Below are 21,636 nucleotides of genomic sequence, written 5' to 3' on the forward strand. Positions count from 1 at the left end.
AACCTATACTGAACTGCTTATCTTCCCAGTAAGGGTGGGAGACAAGAAAGGAAGGGAATGAATCTGGAATTCAAAGTTTTAAAATCAAATACATATATATATATATATATATATGTATTATTAATAGTATTTTACATGCAATTCGGAAATAAGATATACAGGCACTGGGGCATAGAGATCCACTGGAAAAGTCGAAAGGGGTATGGGAGAAAATATGGGAGAGAGCAGATTGGAGGAGGGGATATCCTGTGGGACTGATATTTTGGGGCGGTGGTTAGAGGAAAAACAGGGAGAAAATTTGTAACTCAAAATCTGGGGGAAATGAATGATGTAAATCAGAAGTTAATAAAGCATTTGAAAAAAATAACTAAAATCATTGCCCCTTTCCAACTTAAGAAATTTCAAAGGTAGAGACAGATGTTGAAGCCAGTAGAAGAGAGAACCAAGAGGTGTGCTGAGATGACATGGAGCAAAATAGGGACACTAATTTCTTTAAGAGTCATAAAGTGAGAGAAGGATCATATCAATGTAAAATTGTCCCAAAGTGTCTGACCAAAGAATTTATTTCCATAATGCTAGTCATTATATAGAGCAGGAGGGGTCAAGAAAGATTCATGTCAAACCCCTTAACAGGTTTTGACAAATGAGAAAAAACATTATATGGATGGTGTTTGTCATTGCAAAGGGAAAGAGAGAGAGAGAGAGAGAGAGAGAGAGAGAGAGAGAGAGAGAGAGAGAGAGAGAGAGAGAGAGAGAGAGAGAGAGAGAAAGAGAAACAGAGAGAAAGAGAGAGAGATAGTAAGAGAGAAAGAAAAAAGATAGAAAAAAAAGAAAGATAGGTGGATAGGTAGACAGATCGATAGAATTTTTTTTTAACTTGTGCTTGCCCTGAAGCTGCTGGTTTTTCTAAAGCCACTGGACCACTTCCACCAAAGAATTGCATTTAACTAAATTCCCCTTCTTTGTTTCTGAACCACAGGTTCCAGTCTCTATATCATGTTGCTCTCTTCCCAATCAGCCAATGGAAAAGAGAAGGGGAAAGCATTCCTATCTTTTCCTGTCTAATGCTGAATATCCCATGCTAAATAGTACCCTTCTTTTATAGGCAGTTCAAAGACCTGGTATGTGTCACCTCACACGGTTAGCTACATTGCTCCATTCTCCATTCCCTCCAATTCATAAGGAGCCTGGGACCTCTCTGCTACACTGGGCCAGGAGAAGCACAAAAGCTGTTTTCATGGACTTTGGCAGCTTTTATGAGACTGAAAGCTCCAGTATTGTGGGATGGATCCCAATCCCACTCACTTCTTATTAAAATGCCGCTTCATCATTTAAAATACCTTTAGGTCCCACATGATTTCAGATCTATTATCAGGCCATTAGTTAGCAGAAAATAGCTTAGAATCAAACTAAAGAGAAAAGAAAAGCCATTAGACTGGTGGAAAGCAAGTTTTATGAGTTGTCTAAAGTATAAACCCTCGGGAATATTCTGTTGTATTAGGGGAAAACATGGGTAATGGATTCATTTTGGGTCTTAAAAATAAAACCAGAGTTACTTTTTTTTAATCAATAAATAGTTTGGAGTAATCAAACTTGGAGAGTTCAAAGAAAGGGAATTGGCCTACTATGTCCATAAAAGGTAGTCTATGGAAGGAAGGAGTTAGAGCCAAAAGGAATTTAAAAGGTCATCTAATCTGATGCATTCTCCCTATCTTACAGGTGAGATCATTGAAGCCCAGGGAGTTTGTGACTTACCCAAGAAGACACAGGTAACAAGTACAGAGGTAGGTTTTAAACAAACATCCTTCAATGTCCAGGCCCATCCTCATTCCCCTACACCATGCTGCAGGTCAGTCAATGAATTTTTGATGAAAAACAAAAGAAGGTTGAATAAAGTCTCAGTTTTAGGCTTTCTTTGTCCCTTTTTAGATGCAGATCATTTAATAATAATGCAGTCAAAGTCCCAGTATATTGTGATACATAATTTCTATTCTTAACATTACCATTAATAAGCAATGTGAAAAGGACATAGACTCTGAAAACTTAAGAAATGGGTTTGATTCTGACATCAGATATTTACTGCCTTGGGCAGGTCACTTGAGCTTTGTGGGGTCATTTTCCTTATCTGTAAAGGGAAGGAATTAGATTATATAGCTTTTAAGGCCTTTCCCATATCTACACCTACATGATCTGTGAAACTGAAGACGTCTCCAGTCTCTTTTAGATCTCAGATCTTAAAAGGTACATTTAATTTTTTTTTCTTATTCCTGCTTCTTTGGGGAGCATTATCTGCCTATATATACACAGTTACAGAGAATTTTGCCTCAATTAGTTCTGCAGGAATATTGGCTTTTGATCAAGGAGAAGCTGCCAAAAGTCACCCATCGATATTCTTTTCAGTTCTCCAAAATTCATGGGAAGTCATTTCATAGTGAAGTTAATAGATTAAGCCCCATTTTCAGAAATCACATACTTTACTTTTTATTTTAATAAGTTTTATAGTTATTTGTTTTTACATTGCCAAAATTCCCCCTCTATCCCTTCTCTGCCTGGTCTCAAGGAGCTACACTTTATAACAGATTATTTTAAGAGGAAGAAGAGAAAAAAAATTTTCAGCAAAACCAATCAACCCATTTAAAAAAATTTCATATTATACACAATGTTTCACACCCTAGGATCCCCACCTCTGCAAAGGAGCCAGGAAAGATGTCTACTCATAACTCTTCTTTGGGGCTAAGCTTGTTCTTTATAATTTTGAAATGTTTATTTGTTTTGGGTCATTTTGGGTCATTATGGGTCATTTTGTGGTGGTTGTTCTTTCCATTTGTGTTGTTATAGTCACTGTGAATATTGTTTTCTTGGCTCTGCTTACATCAGTCTGCATTAGTTCATATAACTTTGTGTGTTTCTCTGTGTTCTTCATATTCATCATTTCTTAAAGGACAATATTATTCCATTAGAATCATTTTCTAAAAATTGTTTGTTCGTTCCCCAGTTGATGGGCAGTTATTTTGTTACCACAGTGTTGCTATAAATGTTTTGGGGAATTTAGAGACTTTCTTTTCATCAGTGGTTTACTTGTGGTTTTAGTAATCAATCCTCCGGGTTAAAAGATATGGACATTTTAGTCACTTGTAATATTCTAAATTGCTTTCCGGCATAGTTGTACTGATCCATACTTCCACCAAGCATTTGTATGTGTTTCTATAACACCCCCAACATTGACTATACCCTGCTTTTGTCATCTGTACAAAACTTTAAAGTTACTTTGTTTTGCATTTCTCTAATTATTAAAGATTTAGGGTATTCTTCTGTATGGTTGTTGACTGTTTACTATTGTTTGGAGGACTGTCACTTATTCTTTTGCCATGTATCTATTTATGAATTGCCATTTATCTATTTTGCTCATATATTTCTTTTAAAGGTATGTGTACGTACATATATAGACAATACATATATGTGTGTGTATGTAGAGAGAGACAAACAAGAGACAGAATGATAGAGAGAGAGAAGAAAGAAGGAAGAGAAAGAAGGAGAGAAAGAGAAAAGGAGAGGGAGGGAGAAATATAAGGGAGGGAGAAAGATGAAAAAGAAGGAAAAGGGAAGGGAGAGGGAGAGAGAGAATCTGGACTTTTAATTTCATTAGTATAAGGAACTGCTTAGCAAGGAAACTGCTTCCACCAATGCAGATTGGTACCTTCTTTGCAATTTATAGTCTTCTTTAAAGGTGAAATGTTTTCCAAGATCACATAGCCATATTTGTCAGAGAAAGAAGTTGAACCCCATGCTCCTGGATCTGAGGCCAACTCTTTATCTCCCATGTCAGCTACTTCTATGATATTTACACAGAAAGATTTTGACAGGCTATCATAGTTTTATGTAAATATATATATATATATATATATATATATATATATATATAAAACATGTGCGTGTTCTCTCTCTCCACACAAATGTATGTTTTATATATATATATATATGTGTGTGTGTGTGTGTGTGTGTGTGTTTGTGTGTGTGTGTGTGTGTGTTCCTTCACTAAAGTTCAACTCTGGTGCCTTCACTTAGGTTGGAGCTGTCTAGTTTCTCAAATAACATATTGGTTGCTCAATTGATGAAATCATGTATCTTTGAAATATTACATACATACTATTTTAGGAGATTGTGGGATGTGATATGGTGTTTTTATTCTTTTTGAGTTCCCTGGCTTTGATACTTTCTGTGTTTCTATGGTTTTATGCTGCAATGATTCCAGACTGTTTCTGAAGTAATAAATTTTAGTCTTGTTGAAGGCCTAGTCATCCTTCTCCTTTTACTGACACCTACATAGTATTTATTAGATCATTTTAATTCTTCTAGATTGTGTCAATAGTGTAACTGAATTTCAAATGATTATATGGATTTAAGTATCATATTATAAATATATTCATATATATATATATATATATATTTTTTTTTTACTTTTTTGGAAGGGGGAAGGCATGGCAATTTGGGCTAAGTGACTTGCCCAAGGTCACATGGCTAGTTTTGTGTTAAGTGTCTGAGGCCGGATTTAAACTCAGGTCCTCCTGACTCCAGGGCCCGTGCTCTATTCACTGAGCCACCTATCCATCCCCCCCCGCCACACACACACACACACACACACACACACACACATATATATTTGAAGATTGCATAGTAATATGGAATATTGGCAGTAATTGAGTCAGGGAGACCTGGGTTCAGTTCCCATCTCTTATTCAAGAATCAAAGTCAAACAACAACAATTACCAGGAAGTTTTCCTTAGTATCAGGTTTACATTTTCTTGTTTGTACCTTCTCCCCATTGCTCCTAGTACAGTTCCCTGAGGCTGAGTAGAAGCAATCTATTCCCTCTTCCATATGTGTCAGCCTTCTAAATGCTAAAAACAAACAAACAAACAAAAAAAAAACAACAACCCGGTATTGTCCTCAAGTGTGCTCTTGTCTAAGCTGGACATCCGCAGTCCCTTCAGCTGAGGCTCATGAAGTATGTTCTCAGGGTCCTTTGTCATCCTGATTTCTGACTCTGGACTAAATTTAGATTATCAATACCCTTACAAAAAGGTGGCACCCAGAACTGAACACTATACTGGAGGGGAAGGAGATATGCATTTATTTAGCACCCACTATTTGCCAGGCCCTGTGCTAAGCACTTTTACAGATATTTTCTCATTGATCCTTATAAAACTATGAGAAGTAGGAGCTGTGTTCCCATTTCACAGTGGAAGAATCTGAGGCAAACAGAGGTTGCTAATAGGTGTCTGAGGCCCATTTTGAACTCAGATCTTCCTGACTCCAGACCCAGAGTTGTATCCACTGGACCCCCAGCTGCCTCTACAAGCTTCCAAATGTACAACCAGCGTAGAATAGAGCAAGACAATTGCTCCCCTAATCCTTATGGTGCTCTTCACACAATATAAGATTGCATGAGGTTTTTTGACTAACATTTCACACATTTGATTTGTGTTGAGCTTACAATGCAACTCCTAGGAGTTATGTTGTGTTTTATTTTGTTTTTCAGATAAACTGTTGTCTCATCACACTTCCCTTATCCCTTCTCTCAGAAGTTTATTGTTCATTTGTTTGAATTTAATCTCATTCAGTGATCAACCTTGCCAAGATCTTTTCAGGAACTAATTCTGGCCTCCATTGTGCAAGCTATGCTTCTTAGCTTTATTTTATATCCAAATTAGATAAGTATCCCATTTATGCTTTAAGCCTAATCAATGATGGTTTTTTTTTTAAGTTAGACAACATAGAGCTCTTCTCAGCTCCCTAAAACCCTCCTCTATAAGGCAAGAAGTGGCCTTCCAAATCTTCACAAAATCACTCATCTTTGGGTTAGGCCATTCAGTTTGTTGAAAATCCACCTAAATGAATCATCTTCTAGGACACATCTCCTTCCACTGGTGCCCATCTCAGTTCTTTCCATACCTTTTCATTTTATCTGGTTCTTTTCCATGTTTTTTTTTTCCATCAGACTTTCCTCAAGGAACCACCTAACACACTGAAGATCTTTCTCTTGTTCTTTTAAACAAGGAATTGATCGATGAGCATTTAATGAGGACCTACTATGTGCCTGTGTACTTATTTTGGTCCTGAAAATACAAATACAAAAGTGCAAGTCCCTGCCCCAAAGGAGCTTACATTCCACTGAGAAAAAAACAACATGTTTACAATGAATGAATACAGGATATATATGCAATAAATACCAAAGTATAACCCCAATTGCCCTCCAAAAAAAAAAGAAATGGATATTATTAGTGTAAATGACATTAAAGAAGAATCATTATAATTTTCTTTGCAGCCATTCACTTTCCATATATTTTACAAATGAAACCTTCCATGTTTTGTTTTGTTTTGTTTTGTTTTTTGAGGGGAGAAGGCAGGGCAATTGTGGTTAAGTTACTTGCCCAAGGTCACACAGATAGTGTCAAGTGTCTGAGGCCAGATTTAAACTCAGGTCATCCTGACTCCAGGGCCAGTGCTCTATTCACCACCTAGCTGCCCTACCTTCCATGTTTTGTCTCCTCTATTAGAAGGTGACTTTTTTGAAAGCAGTGGCTATATAACTTTTCTTTTTGTATCACCAGCAGCACAATGCTTTGCACATAGTAAGCAATTAATAAATGCTTCATTCATCCATTCACTCCTTCTACCATATGTGTGTTGTTTCCACTGATTAGAATGCATACTACTTGAGTATACATACTTGAGCTTCACTTTTGTATTATATCAACAATGCTTAGCACAGTATTTGCCATATAGTAAGCACTTAATAAATATGTTTCCATTCATTCTTTCATGACTAGTCCAATTCCTTCTCTTTTCCTGGGTAGTATCTTTTATTTCTACTTCTCATATGCAGATCTTTACTCATAGTGTGCTATGGAGAGGCAGCTAGAGAATTCAGGGTTACAGCACAGATCCTGGAGTCAGTAAGATCTGAGTTCATCTCTGACCTCAGACACTTACAAACTGCATGACCCTGGGCAAGTCATTTAACCTTTGTCTATCTTAATTTCCTTTTGTGTAAAATCAAGATAATAATTACACCTATCTCCCAGGAATGTTGCAAGGGCCCATGAGATAATATTTGTAAAGTAAATAACACAATACCTTACATAGAGATTAGGTGCTAAATAAATGGTTGTTTCCTTCCTATCTGTATAGCCTATTCATATTTACCTTGTGTCTTTCTATTATCTTTAGGGTTATTTGTAATTTTGATTCTTCTAAAATTGCAAGGTTCCATGATTTATAGCTCTATGATAATGCTAGGACAATACTGGTAAGAAATAGACTTTTGTGGAAGCCAGCATTGTTAAAAGAGCTGGACAGTTTCCCAAATGCAATCAAGCTTGATATCTTACTTCTCCATTTTGGGCTCAATTCATTGTCCATCTGCCGCACCTGTCCAAAATAAATACATGTTGATAGATTTACAAAGGGTTCATATCACAAGGTAGCATAAAAAGACCTTCATTTATAGCTAATCGTGGGACAGTTTATAGCTAAACATTAGTTACCATCTTATATAACATATATCTGAAAAGGAATCCTCTCTACAATATACAAATGAATGATCATCTTGTATTTGCTTGAAAATTTGTGGGAAGGGAAAACCTACCATCTCCCAAGACAGTTCACCTTACTTTGGGTTAACTTGAGTCATTAGAAAATTCTTCTTGAGTTGGGAAACTCAAGGCCCTTCAACACCTTGGCTCCCTTCCACAATATAAGAATTTCCTTCTTCAGTACCAAAGGCTACCATTCACTTCACTCAAATAGAAAGGTAGTCTAATGAATTTGGTTTTGAACAGTATTTTATAAAAGCATGCACAGTGAAAATAAGAAGTTTTATGAGAAATATCAGATTAAAAAATAACGAACAAATGAAATGTCTTCTGATGAAACTTGAAGGGAATGTTGTTTTTGTTCAGTCTTTTCAGTCATGTCTGACTCTCCGTGACTCTACTTAGGGTTTTCTTGGCAAGGAAACTGAAGTAGTTTGTCATTTCTTCTTCAGCTCATTTTCCTATGAGGAAACTGAGGCAAAATGGTTAAATGATTTACCCAGAGTCACACAGTTATTAAGTCTAAGGCCAGATTTGAACTTACAAAGAGTTCTCCTAAAGTCTCCTTGACTCTAGTGCTGGTGCTCCATCCACCAAGCCACCTACCTGCCCCCTTGAAGTGAATATTGATTGGCAATTGTTCATTTGGGGAGGCAGTGTAATACAGTGGAGAGAGTAGACCTTAAAACAATAACAAACTGGATTCAATTTGAACATATTTTGTCTGGTTGATCCTGGGAAAGTCACAATTTCTCAATGATCTAGGAAACTCTAATATTCTGAGTTGCCAAGAAGATGCTGGCCTCCGTTGGTAGAGGGAGTTTCTCTATCTAAGAGTTCCCTATGCCAGTGAAATCATAGGGCCACCCCTATTCTTTTTGCTCAGTAGAATGACCTGGATTGAAAGAAATTCTTTTAGGCATCTTTCTGTAACATGCCAATAGAGTTTTATTTCTGTGCTTATCCAGTCACACATGTGGCATAAATTTATTATTTACAATAAATACTTGGACAGGAAGAATTTTATTCATGAGATAACCCCTTTTATAGAAATAACTTTTCCAAATGGTATTTTATACTCTTTGGGTTAAAAGATGTAGTATAAAGTCAGTAGGATATATTTTACAGTCTCAGATTTTATTTCAGATTTAAAAGAAATGATACATGTATCATTTCATGTATTTTTGTAGTCATCACATAACATAAAATAGTTACAGATAAATGCTTAGATTATTGTTGCCTTTCTTTACATTTCTCCTAAAGATGTTACAGTATATATGATTATTTGTGTGAGTTTTTATGTGTAAGTACTACAGAGGAAAAGAGAGGAGAAAGACCTACTTCCTGAGAAGCAGTGGGGTAGAGGAGCTTTGAAACTGTAGGACATGGCTGTGCTAGTTAATGCCAATGGAACTTTCTAACCTCACCAGCCATATTAAAATGAGAGGATAGGATTTTTCCAGGACATTCTACTCCTAGATAATATAGCCACCATGAGGGCATGGTGGGGAGTGGCAGAGTTAAGACAGGGTGGTAAAGGTGGTCTCCAGACCTATGATTATATGGATATAGAGAGCTCCCAGCATGAGAACTCCTTCCACCAGTGTAGATAACTAACTGATCTGCCTCCTAGAGCCTTGGAGAGTTTTTTAACCGTATTTAGATTAAAAGACTTGCCTATGGTCATATGGCCAGTATGTTTTATAGTCAGCTCACTTTGACCTCAAGTATTCCAAGCTTGAAGAACACATCATTATCCTCTAGGCTCAGCCACCTTTCAAAGACAGACAGACAGACGATGATAGATATGTCTACAGAGAGATCACATATATGTATTTAGCCATCTGTCTATATTATTTTCGTGTATATATATAATATACATAATTCTATAATGTAGATCTAGATAGATATACATTGAGACCATATAGATATATTAATCTATTCATCCATCTATCTTATGCATCTATATTAAATGTAATGATACACACAATTATATAATAAAGCTATATTATTGATATACTATGTGTTATACTATATATAATATAGCTATAACCTTTATATACTATGTATTATACTATATATACAATATAACTATTATTATTATACTATGTCTAATATAGTTATTTATATTGATAGATAAATAGATATAGATCATATATGTTTATCTATCCATCTATCTGAAAGGTAGTTAATATATATGTATGTGTATATAGCCTGTGTAGATAAATGCATATATGTTTGTATATTATGTGCACATATGTATATATTCACATAATATACATATATATTCTGTATTGTATGATATGTATATGTTCTAGTATTGTTTTAAAAATACATTTGTATTTTAAAATACATTTAAAGTATGTTCTCTATTTCATTTTCAAGTATATCCATATATATTTTCAACTTTGAAATTTCATGTATTTTTCATTTATTTATTTGAAAGATAACTGAGTCATGGGTTCAAGCCTTCCTTCTAACATATAATCACTGTGTGACCTTGGGCAGATCACTTAAGTTCTTATTTTTCTAAACAATATTCTAAGACTTTAAGTTGCATTGAGGGTGCTAACCTATACTTTTAGAAGGAAACGTCTTCACCCAAGCATTCTCTATAACAATAAAATAAAAAGTACAGTCCCTATCCCATATAAACATACACGTGTATGCATGTATAACATATTCATAAACTCATATATTTGCTCTTACACACACAATTAATTTTAAATATGCAACTTTGTCTGGTTTTTCTTCCTCCAAATTTGATGCGGTATTTTTATTGCTATAATGTGAATTTATTCATTTGGTACATAGGATTTTAGTTTGTTTAATCCAAAACCAAGAAGAGAATATTATCTATGACACTATGAAATTTATATTCTTCTGTTTTGTGAAATCTAATTAAGTTGTAAAATGTGACTTTATGCAAAAGTTGCTTTATGCTAAACAAACCCATGATATGAAAACATGGCTTTACTCAGCAGCTAAATTAAGGAGTGATTCCTGCCTTACAAATTCTCTCTTTACTATACAGAGACTGTGAAGTTAGGATCCTTTTGGCTGTCATGATCCCATTAGTAAAATGGTAATTAGTAAAATATAAACCTCTTGTGCCTAATCAGTGTATATGATTAAATTATTCAGAGAAACTTTGTTTAAACACAATGTTTTGTTTTGTTTTGTTTTTTTATGAACATAGCTGGTGCTTTTTATGAACATAGAACAATCAACTGCATCAAACCTTAGATGTCATATTCTACATTGAAGGTCACAATTATTACATAATCATAGAAATAAGAATAAACAGCCTCAGTGTGCATTTATACAAAATTACTATGTGTTGTAGAAATGGTATATTTTATTCACTTTTGCATACCATTGTTTTTGTTTTTGCTTTTTGGAGGGCAATTGGGGTTAAGTTACTTGCCCAAGGTCACATGGATAGTCAGTGTGTCAAGTGTCTGAGGTCAGACTTGAACTCAGGTCCTCTTGACTCCAAGGCCAGTGCTCTATTCACTGCTCCACCTAGCCGCCCAACTATGTGTTGCAGAAATGGTATATTTTATTTTTTTGTTTGTTTGTTTTTTAAGGATGAAATAACAAAACTTTTCCTTCAGGCAAATTTTCTCAAGGAATTACCTGGGCGGGGAGAGTATGTGATGGTCAAGTTTGAAAAGGAAAGGAAGATGAAAAGAGAAAAGTATGGCACACCAAGGTATTATGAATGGAGGAGGGGAAAATCAGTTCTGGAAATTTCCAGAAGGGAGGGAGCCATGCTTGCAACTTCAGCCCCTATCTACTGAAAATGCCAAATGGGGAAGGATATGACAGTGGCAGTGGTCCCTGAGCCAACAAGAACTATGACTCTGATCAGAGGTGTCAGACTCATGCCAGTAGGCTACAAAACTTTCCAGTTCTGCTGAATCGGATTAAAATGTAATTAGGAAATATTTAACAAAATAAAAATACAATACAACACAGATAATGTTAATTTGTGGCTTTCCAAGTCAATATGCCACCTATCCACTTCTATTTGACTTTGACGCCACTCCCAGTTAAGTATGTAAGAAATAATTTACTGCGTCAGTTAATCTGACTTCAGAGTCACATAAGAAGTCACATATGTGACTTCAGAGTCACATCAGAATTTGATACCAGAGCACCTGGTTTGATACTTTTTTCCTCCAGTGATTCAGGAACCCAGAGGAAATGTTCTAACTCCACAAGCACTGACTATAGAAGGAGTAGAGTTTGGAGAGTAAATCTAACCAGTTACATTCAGGAACAAACCAATTAATCAGTTTGAGGAAAGGGACTTCCTGAAGACACTCATGGGGTCATTTAAGCACTGGGAAAATCTTACTAATTACATCTGATGTCTGAATTCCTTTCCCCTTCCAACAGATTGCTCCCTTTGTAATTCCCTCTCTTTCACTTATTTTCAACCTCTCCCTCTTTACTGACTCATTTCTTTCTGCCTGCAAAAATGCTCAAGTCTCCACTATCCTTAAAAAAAACCAAACCCTCATTTAACCCTTTCATCTTCACTATCATCCCATAGCTCTTCTGTCCTTTTGTAGCCAAGCTCCTCAAAAAGGCTGTCCACAATAGATGCTTACACTTTCCCTCCTTTCACTCTCTTCTTAAACCCTTACAATCTGGCCTCCAACCTTCTCATTCTATGAAACGTCTCTCTCCAAAGTTATTGTGATGTCTGAATTGCCAAATGCAACGAGCTTTCCTCAATCCTCATTCTCCTTGACTTCTCTGTTGCCTTTGACCCTATTGATCCTTCTCTCCTCCTTGATAACTCTCTCCTCTCTAGATTTTCAGGGCACCGCTCTCTCTTTCTACCTGCTTGATTGCTCCTTCTCCATTTCTTGCTGGATGCGCCATATCACACCCTCTAACAATGGAGGTTCCTCAGGGTTCTATCGTGGACCCTCTTCTCTTCTCCTTCTATACTACTTCACTTGGTGATCCTCATCAGCTCCCATACATTTAACTATTATCTCTATGCTGATGATTTTCAAACCTACTTTACCTGCCCCAGTCTCTCTTGTGTGCATCTCCATCTGCCTTTCAGACATCTTAAACTAAATTTGTCCAAACAGAACTCACCTTTCCACCCAAACCCTCCCCTACTCCTAACCTTATTATTGTGAAATTCAGCACCATTCTCCCAGTCCCTCGTGCTCATATCCTAGACTCCACACTCTCTATTACCCCATATCAAAGCTATTTTCAGTGCCTTTCAATTTCACCATTGCAACATCTTTCCAATAGGCTCTCTTCTTTCCTCTGCCATTGCCACCACTCAGGCTCTTATCAGCTCACACCTTGATTATTTCCATAGTCTTCTGGTGGATCTGTCTGCCTCAAGTTTGTCCCCATCCCATTTCATCCTCTGTTGATCTACTGAAGTGATTTTGCTAAATGCAGGTCCAATCATGTCTTACATCCAACTCCCTACTCAATAGACTCCTGTGGCTTCCTTTTGCTTCCAGGAATAAGTATAAAATGTTCTGTTTGGCATTCAAAGCACTTCATCAACTAATCCGTGTCTACTTTTCCAGTCTTCTTACACCTTATTCCCCAACATATACTCTTTGATACAGTGACACTGGCCTCCTGGATGTTCTACAAACAAGACACCCCATCTCCTAACTCCAGTAATTTTCTCTGACTCCTCCATGCCAGAAACGCTCTACTTCCTCCACTCCTAATAATGATTTCCCTGGCTTCCTCTAAGTCCCAGTTAAAATCCTACCTTCTGGAGGAAGCTGTGCCTAACTTCTTTTAATTCTAATGCCTTCCCTCAATTAATTGCTTCCTGATATCATATATATAGTTTGTTTTTTATATATTTGTTTACATTAGATTGTAAGTTCCTAGAGGGAAAGGGCTTTCTTTCTTTCTTTCTCCCTTCCTTCCTTCCTTCCTTCTTTCCTTCCTTCCTACCCTCCTTCCTTCCTTTCTTCCTTCCTTCCTTCCTTCCTTCCTTTCTCCCTTCCTTCCTTCCTTCCTTCCTTTCCTTCTTTCCTTCTTCATTCCTTTCTTTCTTTGTGGAATGATGAACAGCATATTTATTTTTTGCCACTCAATAGTATTTTATTTTTTCCAATTACAGGTAAAGATAGTTTTAGTCACTCAGTTTTATAAGATTTGGAGTTCCAATTTTTTTCTTCCTCTCTCCCTTCCCTGCTCCTCCATCACTGAGAAGACAAAGTCTGTCCCCAAGACAGAAAGTAATCTCACATAGGCTATACATGTACAGTCAGATTAAACATTTCTACATTAGGCATGTCATGAAAGAAGAATCAGAACAAAAGGGAAAAATCATGAGAAAGAAAAAAAGTAGAGAGAGAAAATAGCATGCTTAAATCTGCATTCATACTCCCTAGTTCTTTCCCTTAATGTGGATAGCATTTTCCATCATGAGTTTTTTTGAATTATCTCAGATAGTTCTATTGCTGAGAAGAGTTAAGTCTATCAAAGTTGTTCATCGTACAGTGTTGCTGTACTGTGTATAATGTTCTGGTTTTGCTCGCTTCACTCACTTCACTTCATGTAAGTGTTTCCATGTTTTGTTTTGTTTTGTTTTGTTTTTTCTGAAATCCACCTGCTCATCATTTCTTGTAGCACAATAGTATTCCATCACATTCATATACCACAACTTGTTCAGCCATTCCCCAATTGATGGGCATCCCCTCAAGTTCCAATTCTTTGCCACCACAAAAAGAGCTGCTATAAATATTTTTGTACATGTGGATCCTTTCCCCTCTTTTATGATCACTTTGGGATACAGACCTAGTAGTGGTATTACTGGTTCAAAGGGTAGGCAGAGTTTTTATACCCCTTTGGGCACAGTTCCAAATTGCTCTCCAGAATGGTTGGATTAGTTCACAACTCTACCAGATATCAGGGACTATATTTTGCCTTTTTTATATCTCCAGGGTTTAGTTCAGTGCCTGGTTCATGGTAAACAAATAAACAAATGTTTATTGATTTATTACATTTTGATTTTATGTGTATTTCTTTCAAATCATTTTTGTTCAGATGTTTTGTTTTTTGTTTTTGTTTTTTTGCAAGACAAGTTTCCATTTGGATAACTCTTATAAAGCATTATGTGTTTAAAACTGCAGCTTCCAGGGTGGCTAGGTGGTGCAGTGAGTAAAGCGCCAGCCCCAGAGTCAGGAGGACCAAAGTTCGGTTCCGGCCTCAGACACTTAACAACCACACAAAAGAACTAGCCGTGTAACCTTAGGCAAGTCTCTTAACCCCAATTGCCCTCCAAAAGGCAAAAAACAAAAACACGGAACCAATTTATTAAGTTATCAAAAAAAATTAAGCTATCATAGAATGATTGACTAAACTCTAGAAGGGACCACAGAAATAATCTAGTCCAGTTCCCCTTTTACAGATGAACTAAGAACCAGAGAGTTTAGGCAGATTATCCAGTCCAAGAGCTATATGACTATACAGGTAACAAGTGTCAGAGCCAGAATTTGAACTCAGGTGCATTGTATCATGCTACTTCCAAAGGATAAAAAGTTCTCCAGGTCAATAGAAAAATGTATTGAAAAGGCTATATTCAAAAGAAAAATGGATGATGGAGGCTAGCTAAGGGATAACTGGCCATGCTTTTATGTCTTTTTGGTGCTATATGAATAACAATTGAATTGCAACGTTTCGGATAGAATTTTCAAATACTGTAAAATGTGAAACCTACTTTCATGCCTGGCATGAATGGGAGCCATTTCTCCATCAGTTGTGCTCCTTGAGGCTACATAAAAGTCTCACTTTCAGGGCAAATGGCAAAAATCTCCTTTTTTATGTGTTTTGAAGAAAAGCCAGTTAATTCCCCTTTCTAGTGAAATCGATTCCACCAACTGCTTTGGCAAATTTAGGTCCACTTATCATCAAGATGTCTAAATACATTAGCTTACACTGATTGGGGGAGGTGTGGCAAAGCACTTAGCCCCCATCACTGAATAGAAATTGGCATCCTTTTAAAAATGTATCAATAATCACCCTGCCATTTTCAACGTCTTTGGAAGATTTTGACAAGACAAAGGCTTTTCTTTTACCAACCCAGGAGGCCAGATGTTGAATCTCCTTGGTCCTTCTAAATTGTAGTAATCAGATCGCTCATCATAAACTATATTTACATTTCCTAGGTTCGGTTTCAATTAAAACTCTTGTAAAAAGTATCTCTGAATTTGTCACATTCAAATATAAAGACCTGGATGCCATGTTCTCCAGTCTCCAGTAGCTGCATCCTTCTTGATTTCCCTCCCTATCTGGTCTATGTTTGCAATTGCTCTCCTTAACTCTAACCCTTCACTTTAGGAGGTCATTTGGAAACAATCCCATTTTACAAAGCAAACATCCATATTCAAAAACACAGAAACCACATTTTAAGGGTTTGAAGGAATTTTTATTTGAAAGCTCAATTTATAATGATTCTTGTCCATCATTTGCCAAACTTCTTTTTTCTCTAGGGATCTTTATTGTTTCTTTCTTATTACATGGTATAACTGTTCTTTGGTCCTCATTTCCTGAAGAAGATTACTTTTCAGTATCAATATTCACCAATGGGACTTTTCCTGGCCTAGGTTTGCAAGTTTGCATCACAGCAAAGTGGGGTGACTTCCCAGTCCTTGCTGACTTTGGAAGAAAAAAAATCTGCATCTGCTATTCTGGGTTGTTTCTCTGTATATTTATGACTGCTCATAAATGAACATGTGCTACAACATGCCCTCCTCTATGAATGTAGGGGTTGGCCAACATGGTGATGCAACTCCCAAGCAAGAATTCTGAGAATACCAAAAACAGCAATGCAAGTGACTGAAAATGATAACTCTTCTCTTGGGAAAAGGGGGGAATTGAATTTTTTTCTAGACATTTCCAAAGTTTCCATTTCATTATTCAACAAACATTTTTATTGGTCAGCCATTTTAGTCGTGTCCAACTTTTCATGACCCCATTTGGGGCTTTCTTCATACAGATACTGGAGTGGTTTGTCATTTCTTTCTCCATCTCATTTTACAAATGAAGAAACTAAGGCAAAGAGGGTTAAGTGAGTTGCCTAGGGTCACAAACTAGTAAGTGTCTGATGCCAGTTTGAACTGACCAAGATGAATCTTCCTTACTCCTGCCCTGGTACTCTATCCACTGCACTATCTAGTTGCCCAACAAATATTATTGAGCACCTACTTTCATAAATAGATGCTTTGGGTGCACATAGTAGGTGTTTAATAAATTCTTATTGGGTTAATTGATTGATTGAAGGAGAATAATAACGCAGACCTTGCCCTCAAGAAACTTAGAATTCAACTCAAAATCTTTGCAAAATGCCAGTCCCAGGTGCTGAGAATACAAAGACAAAAATGAAACAGTTCCTACTCTCCAGAGGCTTACAAAGTAAATGAACATAAGTACATATAAAAATATACAAAGATATATACAAAGTTCAAGGTTATTTTCTGGAGTGAGTAGAGTACTAAATATTGGGGGAATATGAAAATGCTTCATAAAGGAGGTTTCTCTTGATATGAACCTAGAAAGAAACTCCAAGAGAGAAGTAAGAAGCATTCCAGGTATAAGGGACAGGCATGGCAATCGAGGCATGAGATGGGATACAATAAACAGGGAATAGAAACAAAAATAGTAAGAAGGACAGCTTTGCAGGAATGTAGAGAATATGAGGGAATAATGTAAAATCAGTCCAGAATGATTATAAAATGCAGGAGTGGCTATGTGGATTACTTGAGACTAGAAATAGTTTTGATATGGTTTCATTTTGTGATAGTAATTGTCATTCATGTGCCCTTCTTTTAATATAGGCTGAAGCTAAACATCTGACCTTCCCCAGATGGAACTAGATTGATCTAGTTTCATCCCTTGAAAGATGTTCTGTCGAGTGCTAGATTCCATGTCATAAATGTGTTTCATTTCTTTCTTTTGTGGTGTTTTTAATTCTGTGGTTTTTAAAAAATGGATATTACTTTAAGGAAATGTACAATAACTATAGGTCTTGAGGAGCACACTTTGATGACTATTAGAGATATTTCAGTGATGTTTAGTGTGGGAAATTCAAGCATTTTAAAGATCAAGTCCACAATGAGCGCTAAAGAACAAAGGCACATCAAAGAACAAAGGACAATGGCATCAGGAACAAAAAAAAAATGCCAATAATTAGCTAGCTGAAAAATAACCCAGTTAATCCTCCTAAAACAAAAATCTTCAGAGGGATGTAGCATCTGGAGAGGTTATTTCCTCTACTGTGTGGCTTCTTGAAATCAGAAGAACATTGAGAAGGTCTGTTGAAAAAAAAAACAGAACAGTGAATAAGATTAGTTAGGGAGTTAATATGCTTGCTCCTGGGGTTGAAGTGCCAGGAAGCAATCACTTCTAAGATGTAGCTAACATAAAATAAATAGTAATCCCAGAAATTTGTTCCATGAACTAATGTTGTAATGATAGAAGGTTTGGTGACAGATAGGAAATACTGGGGAAAAGTAGAGTTGAAAAATAAGAATTTGTCTAGATGGTGCCATAACCAATCAATATAAGTCTTTTGAACTGTTTGGCAGGTCTGTCTTCTATAGGGAAATGTACACAGGCATATATATATATATGTGACATTACTCTTTCGTCACCCAACTTCCTTTGTTCTGATTTTTTAAGACGGTTTCTCTTTTGCCTAGGCTGGAAGTTCAGGGGCTCCACTCACAGGTCTGGTCCCACTGCTCATCAGTACGGAAGCTTTGACCTATTCTGTTTCCCACCTGGACTGGTCTTCCCCTTATTAGGCAACCTGGTGCCCCTCCCCACTTCTAGATTCTAACCATATTGAGGCCAGACTTAATGTAGTTACCTGATTGATTTAGCCCACTATACCTCAGAAATCTGAGCTCAAGAGACCTGCTAGCCTCAACCTCCCAGTAGTAAGGACTACAGGTACAAATTGCCATAGCTGGCCCAGCTTCCTTTATTCTTACAACACTCATTAAATAACCTAATTTGACTTCTCAAATAAACTGCTCTGTTGGTAACAGCTGATGATTTTATTGCACTGCAAATGGAATTCCCGATAGAAGTATGCTCCTTGAGATTTAGGGATGCTTGGGGTTTTTTGGTTTTTGTTTTTTTGTCTTTGCATCCCCAGTGGGGAGTTTCTGTTCTTTAGACCCTGACCTTGGAAAGTCAGCCTTTCTCTTTTGTTCTCTCTTGTCACTGTCATCCACAGTAAACCATGAGCATATATCATAATCTACTCATTTGGTTGCTGGGATTTTTGTTACTGTTATTGTTTATTTGAACTTAACCCATGATTTCAATGGTGTGGGAAATTTCAAGTGAAGAAACTCCTTTTGCCAATGAAGATCAGCAACCTTTCTTCAAGGTATAATCCTACCTAGTCTGGGGAGCATTCTGAAGGGCAATTTGGAACTTAATCCAAAGGACTATAAAACTGTGCATACCCTTTTATTCAGCAATGCCACTACTAGGTCTGTATCCCAAAGAGATCAAAGAAATAGGAAAATAACCTACATGTACAAAAATATTTATTGCAGCTCTTCTGTGGTAGCTAAGATTTGGAAATTGAGGGGATGTCCATCAATTGAGGAATGGCTAAAAGTTATAGTATATGGTTGTGATGGAATACTATTTTGCTATAAGAAATGATGAGCAGGATGGCTTCAGAAAAACTTGGGAAGACATATATGAACTGATGCAAAGTGAAGTGAGCAGAACCAGGAGACCATGATAATAGTAAACAGCAATACTATAAGGATGATCAACTATGAAAGACAACTACTCTGATCAGGACAATGATCCAAGAGAATTTCAAAGGACCCATGATGAAAAATACTAGGCTAGGTGGTGCAGTGCCTTCAGAGCACTGGCCCTGAAGTCAGGAGGACCTGAGTTCAAATCAGGCCTCAGACACTTGACACACTTACTAGCCTTGTGACTTTGGGCAAGTCACTTAATGCCAATTGCCCTCCAAAAAGCAAAATAAAAAAAATGCTATCCACCTCCAGAAAGAACTGATGGATTCTGTATGCAAATTGAAGCACATCCTTTTTTAAACTCTCTTCATTTTTCTATTTTCTTTTGCAAAATGACTAATATGGAAATGTTTCGCATGACTTCATATGTATACTTAATATCAAATTACTTGACTTCTCAAGGAAGGGAGGATGTGGGAAGAGGGAAGGAGAGAATTCAGAATTCAAAAATTTTTTAAACAATTGTTAAATATTACACATAATTAGGAAATGTTAAATGAAATAAAGATATATTGGAAAAAGGCATAATCCTAGGAAATTGCCAAGAGCATTGAGTTGGAGCCCCATAATTTGTGCAGGGTCATATAGCTAATATGTGCCAGTGGCAAGACGTTGAACCCCAGGTTTTCCAGACTCATTGACCAGCTTTATTCATTCCATAACACTGCCTTTGAGTCACATGTGGCACTAAGTCTATTTTGCTATAATATAGTCAGTAAATTATAGGCACCCAGTTTAGTTCTAGATACTGTATGGCCTCCTTGGTATGGTTTAACATTTCAACTAGTAAACAGAGTGCTAAATTTAGAATCAAAAGACTTGAGTTCCAATTCCACCACCTATACTTGCTTCCTATATGACCTTGGTAAGTTACTTGGCCTCCCTTTCCTTTTCTGAAAAATGAGATTAAACAAGTTGATCCCTTCCAATGTCCTTTCCAATTCTAAATCTATACTTTATGAGCATTTAAGACTAACCTTTTCCATTTCAACCAGCTAGGTGACTAAACAGTGATTGTACAGCAGAAAGATCTCTGGTCCTAGTGACAATGGACCTGGCTTGATATCCTGCATCTGACACTACCTATGTGACCTTGGTCAAGTTACTTAACCTCCATATACTTCAGCTTCTTCATCTTTAACATAAGAAGGATTGGACTAGATGGCCTATAAACTTTTCCATTTGCTTAAATGTAGATTAATTATCTCTCTCAGTTACATAAACCTCCTGAACTCCTCTCACTACTAGGTCGCTCAGGCAAAATGGTGTAGAGGATAGAACACTGTCCTAGCTTCTAATCCTGGCTCTGTCACTCACCTGATGTGTGACCTTGGACCAGTCATTTAAAATCTCTATTAACTTTTTTTAATATTGTTGATAGTTCACTTTTATAAGTTTTTATAAGATTTTAAGTTCTAATTTTTTTCTACCACCTTCCCTTCCTTCCTCCCCAAGAAGGCATGCAATCTTATATAGGCTGGACATGTACAATCATATTAAGCATATTTCCACATTAGTCATATTGTGAAAGAGAATCAGAATAAAAGGGGAAAACCATGAGAAAGAAAAAAAAAGAGAAAGAAAATGGTATGACTTCAATCTGCATTCAGGCCATAGTTCTTTCTCTGAATGTGGATTGCATTTTCCATCATGAGTCTTTTAGAATTGTTTGAGGTCATTAGAGCATTGTTTGTCATTGCTGAGGAAAGCTTGATCACCCTTTACAATATTGCTGTTTAATATTTTTACTATTGTACCATATTACTATTTCTGTACATATGAGTCCTTTTCTCTTTTTCAATGGTCTCTTTGGGATACAGATCTAGTAGTGATATTGCTGGATCAAGAGGTATGCACAGTTTTATAGCCATTTGAGCATAATTTCAAATTGCTCTCCAGAATGGTTGAATCAGTTCACAACTCCATCAACAACTCATTAGTGTTCCAATTTTCCCACATCATCTCCAACATTTATCATTTTCCTATTTTGTCATTATCTGATGGGTGTGATATGGTATCTCAGAGTTGTCTTAATTTTTGTTTCTCTAATCAATAGTGATTTAAAGCATTTTTCATATGACTATAGATAGCTTTAATTTCTTTATCTGAAAACTGCCTGTTCATGTCCTTTGACTACTTATTATTATAAATTAGATTCAGTTTTCTATATATTTCAGAAATGAGGCCTTTATCAGAGACACTAGCTGTAAAAAAAAAAATCCCTAGCTTTCTGCTTTTCC

General features: G+C 36.5%; 1 long non-coding RNA gene across 1 annotated transcript in view; it reads left to right on the forward strand.

Annotated features, from left to right (window-relative positions):
- Positions 1–21,636, forward strand: part of LOC138161342 (uncharacterized) — a 62,026-nt gene that overhangs the window by 30,540 nt on the left and 9,850 nt on the right. Inside the window, exon 2 of the long non-coding RNA XR_011168336.1 lies at positions 1,720–1,784. This is a non-coding gene — a long non-coding RNA (uncharacterized lncRNA). The remainder of the gene's footprint in view (positions 1–1,719; positions 1,785–21,636) is intronic.

The sequence above is a fragment of the Petaurus breviceps genome, unplaced genomic scaffold (assembly GCF_028583685.1).
Source record: "Petaurus breviceps papuanus isolate PSGF00001 unplaced genomic scaffold, PetGlider_PUasm1.0 118, whole genome shotgun sequence".
Classification (NCBI taxonomy): Eukaryota; Metazoa; Chordata; class Mammalia; order Diprotodontia; family Petauridae; genus Petaurus; species Petaurus breviceps.